The 9,804-nt window shown below is 37.5% G+C and overlaps 1 pseudogene; it reads left to right on the forward strand.

Moving 5' to 3' along the window:
• The first annotated feature begins 7,412 nt into the window (after positions 1-7,412).
• LOC133761162 (ELMO domain-containing protein 1-like) lies at positions 7,413-8,372 on the forward strand (annotated as a pseudogene).
• The last annotated feature ends 1,432 nt before the right edge of the window (positions 8,373-9,804 follow it).

Raw genomic sequence — 9,804 nt, forward strand, 5'->3', positions numbered from 1 at the left:
TAAGCTGGCTGGTCTGAGGAGGCAGAGAGGTGGGCGGCCTCTTAGTGTACCCCCCCACACACACACACCCGGGCGCGGGCAGAGAAAGGCCAGCGGCCTCCTAGTGTCCCCCCCCCCTAAACACCACACACACACACACACACCCGGGGTGCAGGCAGACAGGCGGGCGGCCTCCTAGTGTCCCCCCCTCCCACACACACACACACCTGGGGTGGAGGCAGACAAGCGGGCGGCCTCCTAGTGCCCCACACACACACACACACACACCCGGGGTGGAGGCAGAGATAGGGGCAGCCTCTAAGACTACCATTTTAGACAACGTAGTCATTGTGGAGGTCTGGATGGTCAATGCATTGCTATGTACCGCCAACTGACTCTTAAAACTATTAACAAGAAGATCTGAGGTTTGTATCAAATATTGAATGGATGATTTTGCTGCAATATACAGATGTGGTCATATTGTTTCTATGGGGGTCTTTTATTCAGAATAGTCAGACCCTAGTCAGCTAAGATTCCCAGTCCTAATGGGCAGTTTTGAAATGGTCCCCACATTAAGAACTACATAAAAACACATTTTTCTTCACACCCATGAAATTATGAAATCAAAGTTGTAAGATTTATTGCTAACAATATACAAAGCTTCTATTACAATAGGTGTAAGATTGCATTAAAAGAGATGCTATACACATCTAAATAGCCTTTTGTTAATGGCATAATAGACCCTTTTGTAGTTAATAGAAGTGGTTGAGTATAATTAAGAATTGAAATTCCATGTGAAAGATTAAGACATGACATAAAATGCACACATTTTATTATGTCTTAAATCTTCTATGAACCCCAAATCTGATTTTTATATATGCCATTGACTTCTTGTTTGGCTTAAATAAAAATCATAAAATCATAAGGGGGGAAGACCAGCTAAATTATCAGAAACTTGTTCTTGTATACTGCTAATTTCCAAAAGGATATAATTTATCAATAGATTAAAATGCTGGAAGAATGGACCATAAAAAAGAAAATAGATACTAAAATAATTTTTTACTTCAACTCAAAGCAAGGCTACATTTAAAAATATTTATTTTCTTTGACTTTAAAGTCAGAGAGAGAGAGAGAGAGAAAGAATCTTCCATCTGCTGGTTTACTGCCCGAATTCCCACAATAGTTAGGGAGGGCCCAAGCTGAAGCCAGGATCTCAGAACTCCAGCTGGGTCTGCCAAGTAGGTCCCAGGTGTCCAAGTCCTGGAGACATCATCTGCTGCCCCTCAGGATGCATTAGCAAGAGGCTGGTTCAGAAGCAGAGTAGTTGAGAATTGACCCAGCACTCTATAGTGGGTTGTGGACTTCATAAGCAGTGGCTTAACCTACTGCACCACAATGCCCACACTTTAAACAAAATGCAAAATTAGTAGGAGGAAATAAATAATAACAACTAGAGAAGAAAAAAGCAAAATTGAAACAAAAATACAAAATATCAGAGAAATTAATAGCTGTTTTTTTTTTAAATTGATAAACCATTGGCCCAACTAACCAAAAAAAGGAAGGGGAGCTCAAAATTAATATTATCAGTGATGATGAAAAAGGAGATGCTACTATAACTATATCACAGAAAGAAGAGGAATCATCAGAAATAATTAAACAGCTATATGGAAACAATTTGAAAATATAGAAAAAAATGGACAGATTTATGGACACATACAATTTACAAAAATGGAGGCGTGAAGACATGGAAAATCTATATAGACCAATAACCAAGACAAAGATTAAATCAATAACAAAGGTCTTCCTAAAAAATAAAGCCCAGGGCTAGATGGCTCTACCTCTGAGTTCTATCAAACTTTTAACGAACTAATCTCAATTTTTTCTAAACTACTCAAACCAATTGACGGAATCCTCCTAAACTCTTTCTATCAGGCCAGCATTATCTTAATTCCAAAGCCAGAAAAAGATGCAAGAAAAAGGAAAACTGTAGACCAATATCCCTGATGAACATAGATGCAAAAGTCCTCAACAAAATACTAATTAATCGGCCAGTGCCGTGGCTTAACAGGCTAATCCTCTGCCTTGAGGCACTGGCACACCAGGTTCTAGTCCCGGTTGGGGCACTGGATTCTATCCCGGTTGCCCCTCTTCCAGGCCAGCTCTCTGCTATGGCCCGGGAAGGCAGTGGAGGATGGCCCAAGTGCTTGGGCCCTGCACCCGCATGGGAGACCAGGAGAAGCATGTGGCTCCTGGCTTTGGATCAGTGAGATGCGCCGGCCACAGCGGCCATTGGAGGGTGAACCAACAGCAAAAAAAGGAAGACCTTTCTCTCTGACTCTCTCTCTCACTATTCACTCTGCCTGTCAAAAAAAAAAAAAATACTAATTAATCAAATACAACAACACATCCAAAAGATCACCCATCCAGACCAAATGGAATTTATCCTAGGGATACAAGGATGGTTCAACGTTTATAAATCAATAAAAAACGATATATAATATTAACAAACTGAGCAATAAAACTACATGATTATCTCAATAGATGAAGAGAAAGCATTTTGTAAAATACCACATGCTTTCATGATAAAAACCTTAAACAAATTGGATATAGAAGAAACATACCTCAATACAATCAAGGTAATACATGACAAACCAACAGCCAGCATCATACTGAATGGAGAAAAGCTAGAGGCATTTCCATTTAAGATCCAGAACCATACAAGGATGCCCACTCTCACCATTATTGTAAGTATAGTCTTGGAAGTTTCAGCCAGAGCCATTAGTCAAGAAAAAGAAATCAAATGAATACAAATTGGGAAGAAGGAAGTCAAATTGTCCGTACTTGCAAATGACATGATTCTAAATATAGAGAAGCCAAAAGACTTCACTTAGAGACTATTGGAACTCATAAGAGAATTTGGTAAAGTTGCATGATATAAAACCAACACACAAAAATCAATAGCATTTTGATACACTAACAATGCTATGGTTGAGAAAGAACTTGTAAGATCAGTCCCATTCACAATAGCTACTAAAATGTTAAATACTTTGAGATGAATTTAAGCAAAGATGTGAAAAACACCTATGATTAAAAATTACAAAAGATTAAGGAAAGAAATAGAAAAAGACATAAAACAATGGAAGAATCTTTGATGCTTCTGGATTGAAATAATTAATGTCATCAAAATGTGGATACTAGTGTTCATGTTAAAAGCAATTGGAATGATTTCCTGAAAAATAGTGTACATTGAAGCTTTTTGCCATTTTCTCTGTCTGTCTTCTCATTTTTCTCTAATTCCTTGCTACTATTGCATTTTCAATTGTTTCTGTTCCACTTATTTATTTAAGTGAGGATGTGTTTTTCAACATATTTTTTAGAATTCTTAACTAAATAAATTAAATACTCCCACAAATCACCTATAATTCCATCTCATTTTTATGTTATAATTTTGTTTAAATATATAAAATAAACCATATGTATTCTTAACTTTGTCACTGTTACAAAGTTAAAATATGATTATATTTGTCATTATTTTACATTGGTCATGCCTATGGTTTTATCTACCAAAGCCAGAGAGAAATGTAATCAGCCAGATGTTTGAGTCTAGAAACAAAGGCAAATATGCCACTATTAAAAACATCTGGAGTTCGCAAAGATTATTCTGATTTACTCATGTTTATTTTTATCCAAATACCTCCAGTGTGGCTCCTCTCCCCAGGCTGGTGAACACAGACACACTGAACTACCTCCAAGGTCCATATGTAATGCTGTAGGCAGTTGACACCTCAGGATGAAGGCATAGCTCACATTAGTGTTGATTAACATCAGTATATTGTGAAATATTCTTGATTGTTCTGACAAATTCTAGGAATACTGGTCAAAAACAGTCTAACAGAGATTCTGAGTTCACGATAGAAAGTAACCCTGATAGACTGACATGACAGTGAGTTGATAGAAAGAATACCTTCTCTGCCACATGGGAAGCAGAGATCACAGTTGTACCAAATACCTGTCCCCAAGACTTCAGTGACAATATGGGTCTTCATTTAATAGGTTTGGGCACTATGTTTTCTCCCTGGGAAGTTTCCCTTATTAGAACATACCCCAGCCTAATATGTGAAGTCCTAAGTTATGTTCTGAATGACCTTGACTAGCACAGGAAAATTATCATAAGTTTTCATTGTAAAAATTGCAACATTGAATAGCAGTGCAGGACTTCTGCAATTATCATTATGATTAGCTCCTGGTTGGATTTAAGTTGGATCTAAGGTGTCTCCAGAAACCTCTGTCTTAGCACCACAACCCCATTGCATAAGCAGCTACTGCCAGGTACTACTTAGTGAATCTGTTCTTAGAAATTACGAAGGAATGAGGATGAGGGACTGAAGATTTTGAGATGGTGTGTGTTTGTGTGTGTGTGTTAGTATGTGTGGGTGTGTGTGTGTTAATGTGCTCTCAGATCTCATATAACTGAACCCATTCACCTTATTCTGCATTTTTTAGAAAGTATACTTTTGTTAAAACTGCAAGAATTTGTAGAATTTAATAGGCACATTATAGATATATTCAACTCTATGTTAGAAATACTAACAACCTGAAATGCTAAGAACCCCTTAAGGTGACCAAGAACATAAATCAAGTAGTTCTATGGGAAATAACAAATCAAACCTGAACAAAAATGAGGGTATACTGTTTATTTTTATTTTGTCACTGCTTATTTTTAAATACCTTTATTGAGATACAGTTAGATACAAATAAATGCACATATTTAAAAAACATAAGATTTTATATATGATGACATCTATGAAAAAATCATGCACATGACCCTAAAAGTTTCCTCGTGTCCCTTTTTTTCTATTGTGGTAAAAGACATGAAATAAAATTTACCAAATTAATGATTAAATGTGTAATACAGAAGCAGCTACATGCACCTTGTGCAATAGATCTCTAGGACTTTCTCATCTTGCAAAATTACAATTCTATATCTGTTTGACAACAGTTCTGCTGTCTAATTGAAGCTTTGTAACCCCTGACCATCGTCTTCCTATTCCCCTAATCCCCACCCAGAATCTCGTAATTCTCTACTATTCTGCTCTTTGCTTGTTTGAGTTCGATTTTTTAGATTCTGCATGTTACAAAGACATGCAGTATTTGTCTCCCTGTGCCTGGAATACTTCTTAATATTATAATCTCCAATTTCAGTCATTTTCTGCAAACGATGGCATTTTGTCATGGCTGTGTGTGTGTGTGTGTGTGTGAGAGAGAGAGAGAGAGAGAGAGAGAGAGAGAGAGAGAGAGATTGGATAGTATTCTATTATTTTTAAAAGCCACATTTTCTTTAGCCACTCATATGTTGCACAACCACTTAGGTTGATTCCATAACTTGGCTGTAGCAAATAATACTGTGATGAACATGGGAACACAGATACTCTTTGACCTAATGGTTTCGTATCTTTTGGGTTAATATCTGGAAGTTAGATTGCTGGATCACAGTGTAACACTAATTTTAGTATTTTGAGAAAGCTTCATCCAGTTTTCCATAATAGCTGTGCTAATTTAAACTTTCACCAACAGTGTACAAGGGCTTGTATCTCAATCCTCATCAATACTTGATATCTTCCATCATATTTTTTATTGACCTCTCCGGTTGATCTATTCATTTCTGAAAATAAAGGACTAAACTATACTATTACTTTGTTACTTTATTTCTCCTTTCAGTTCTGCAAGTGTTTGCCTTTTATTTGTGTCCTTTGCTCTTCTCTCTGAATATGTATTTATAATCCCTAATGAAATGGCCCTTTTCTGCTTATATTGTTTATTTCTTTGTCTCTTTTGACCATTTTTAAATTAAATTGTATTTTTTTCAAATATAAATATGGTCACCTCTACTCCCTTTAGTTTCCATTTGCATGAGATATCTTTTTTCTAACCCTTTCACTTTCAGCCTATGCATGTTCTTATATAAATTGAATCTCTGTAGCCAGAAGTTTCATATTCATTTTTAATCCTTACTTCCCAATGCCTCCTGCTTCTCCCTCCCTTATTCTCCAGAAAATGACTGATTTGTGTTCTTTTACTTTGGATGCATTTGCACTTTCTAGAATTTCATGAAAAACAAAATCTACAGTATATGGCCATTTTTGTCTAGTGTAATTAGCATAATTATTTTGAATATCAGGCAGAAAAAAAGTAATAAAACCATCCAGATTACAAGTGCAGAATTCAAATTCCTTACTTTCAGGCTCCATAATTGTCTGTGAGAGAATCGGATGCAGTTTATAAAAAGCTACCAGAACTACTAAGCAAACTTAGCCAGGTCACAGAACAATGTATTCAATGCCAATTAATTTCCAAGTAGTATCCACTGCATGAATATGATCATTTGGTTATCCATTCTTCTTTTGATGGATATTTTGGGTTTTGTTTCTAGTTTTGTACATGATACAATCCTTATGGAAATGCATGTAAAATTTTTGTATGGACATCTTTTCATTTCTCGAGTTCTGAGGTCATAGCTGGGTTATATAATAGGTAAATATTTAACTATTTTGAAGCTGCCAAGCAGGTTTCTGTAGTAGTTTTATCATTTTATTTTCCCCCTGACTATGTATGAGAATGTTCGTTGAGTTGCTGTACATACTCACTGTTACTGGAGTGATCAGGCTTTTAATTTTAGATGAATAATAGTGTCTTACAGTGTTTTAATTTCCATTTACCTAATGACAAATGATATTGAGAATCTTCAGTCTTATTTGTCAAGGGCATGTTTTTTGGTGAATTGTTTGTTCAAATAATTTGCTCATCTTTTTAACTGACTTGTTTTCCTGTGAAGTCAGTTCTTTTTATATTTTGGATATTAGGACTTCATCAAATATTTTTCCCAGTCTATGGCTTGTTTTTTGTCTACCTATTTCTAATTTTCTTGACAATATCATTTAAATAATAATTATTTTAATAAAACATTTTGGCCTGCTCGCCGCCCGCCGCCCAGGGAACATTCCGGTTTGCTCCACTCCACGGGACCCAGATTTTCGCCCCGCCTCCGCCTCTCCCGCGCCCGCAGCAGGTGCGGCAGCCTAGCCTGTCTCATCCAGCGACCGCCTTCGGGAAGCGCGGCCCGGGTTCCCTGGGCCAGGCGGAGATGGAGACCGCAGGGGCGCGCGCCAGGAGCCACTGAGCCTGCTGTGGCCGCCAGGGTCCAGCTTACTTTGACGAAGGCAAATCAGGAAGTAACTACTTCAGCACAGTTTGTGTAGCATCTGGACTATCAACTCAGGCACCATGAAGCACTTCCTGCGGATTTCTTCAAGCAAGAATTAACTTTCATTAGTACATGCATTGAAACTGTTCAAAATGAGCCACTTTTCTCTTAGTGTTCCAAAAGGACATCAAAGTAACAAATTTAAGATGATGGAGTGGTGTTGCACCGCAGAATGTTGATCCAGGTGTGCCTGTGCTTTTACTGTAAATTGTTGTGGCGCTGCCTGGAATTTGTAACGAGGAAGCCGAATGGAAGCTGCGAACTGCAGCGGATCTGTTACAACACCAAACCTGGAGCTTCCAGAACCATGAAAATGGAAACATCACTGAGGGATTCAAAAAGTAAGCTGTTGGCAGACAGCAGTGAGTGTTCACCCTGATGCTATTGAAAAAACTATAGAAGACATCATGGAACTAAAAAAAATTAACCCTGACATAAATCCACAGCTGGGAATCTCGCTTCAGGCTCGCCTTCTGCAAATCGTTGGGTACAGAAACCTCATTGCAGATGTGGAAAAACTGCGCAGAGAGCCCTATGATTCTGACAATCCCCACCATGAAGAACTACTTTTGAAGTTGTGGAAATTCTTGAAGCCCAATACTCCATTGGAATCGGATTGCTAAGCAGTGGTGTGAAATTGGTTTCCAAGGTGATGATCCTAAAACCGATTTTTCGAGGAATGGGACTTCTGGGCCTGTACAATTTGCAGTATTTTGCAAAACGGGATGCAGCAGCAGCTCAGCAGGTTCTCTCTGACTCTCCATCCAAAATGCAGCAAATTCAGCAAAGCAGAATGGGAGAAGCAAAGGATGGATAAAGCAATTGGGTACTCATTTGCAATTGTGGGCATCAATATAACAGATCTGGCGTACAATCTACTGATCAGTGGAGCTCTGAAAACCCATTTCTATAACATTGCCCCAGAGGCTCCAACATTGTCTCATTTCCAACAAACATTCTGCTATTTGATGCACAAGTTTCATAAATTTTGGATTGGAGAGGACCCCGTGGACATAATGGAATTCAATCGTGTGTGGGAGAAATTCCGCAAGAGGATCATAAAACAGTGCAATACCCAGACATGGCACTCTGCCCACATTTTGCTGCCTCGGAAGGTTTAATCAACATGTAGTTGCCCACGCCGGTTTGAATGGATTCCCTGGAACACTGTCTCATTGTCGTGTTAGGTCTCTGCCTAGGTCACAGCTCACACACTGAATGCACACACTGATTATATGCATGCCTTTTGGTATAGTATTTTCATCTCTTGGTCATAATTCCAAGATCCCCAGATACTACTGTTTCTGGAGTATCCTCCCTCCAGTGACTGCTCATATTGTGGCATTATGCAGTGTTACATCTTGCCTTGACACCCGGGTATGGAGAGAGTTTTCTATTTTTTTAGATTGTTTTCCTCTCCCTCATAATTCAGCATTACAGAATTGTTATTTCTCCAGCTGTATTTTGTATGTAATTCGTTTAGCTGAATCTTGTTCTGTGAAAGCCTTTTAATTTATTGATAATGTTTCATGACTATTGCTGCTAACTTTTCAAGCCAGGTTCATGCTTGGACCTCATTCTGATAAAGTATAAGTCTTTAAAATAATACAGACAGATATATGATAAACCAAACTGTTAATGCAAACAGCCACGCCTCTCAAAAATGTAATGAGGCTTAGAAGTAACTTTAAGTAGGAGCTGTTTTTGTTTGGAGTGACGCTGAATTATATTGTAACTTACCCCCAGTTGCAATTGTGTCAGTCATCTGGATATCACTTTATTTTATTCCCATAACTTCATGGGTGTGGATGCCTATATATGTTTAGGATGCCTAGAGCCTCAGAAATGAAGTCAGCATATATCAAAAGTTGCAAAAAGTTTTTCACCGCCTGCCTCTTGCTGAACTCTGAATTACCCCTCTCAGCGCAGTTCAAATCCAAGTTTTTTGCTTGGGGAACGAGTGCTGACTGGCTTGTTTTCCATGTGAAGGGGCAATGTTAAGAACAATCTGCAAGGATATGTGTCACAAGAGAGAAACCTAAGCTATGTCACTCTCATGTGTCTTGAGAATAACGATCTTGTCTTACATCAGTGGAAGAAATAAATTGCTTGGAAGAAAAAAAGACAAATCATACTGACACTATTAAAAATCATTTTAAAAGACCGTAATTTAGTTTGGAATTATGATTGTAGTCTGTTGAATAGTATTTACCATGGCATTTCATACCCATGGTATTTTATACTTTCTGACTGTGAATTTTAGTATATATTAGATGTTTGTGGAATCACTTGCTTACTGAAATGAATTTTGAGTACTGCCTAACTGTCGGTTATATGAATAAACAACATGTCATTACACTTAAAAAATAAATAAAAAATAAAACATTTTAAATAATAACTAATTTTAATAAAACCCTGTTTGTCAATTGTAATAATTATTTAATTTTAATAAAATTCAGTTTATCAGATTTTTAATTTATGTATCATGCTTTTGGTTGTGTCTAAGAAATCTTTATCTAACTCCAAGTCACTAGCTGACTTTTATAGATGTGGGATATTGATTT

This window comes from Lepus europaeus, chromosome 5 (assembly GCF_033115175.1).
Source record: "Lepus europaeus isolate LE1 chromosome 5, mLepTim1.pri, whole genome shotgun sequence".
Taxonomy (NCBI): Eukaryota; Metazoa; Chordata; class Mammalia; order Lagomorpha; family Leporidae; genus Lepus; species Lepus europaeus.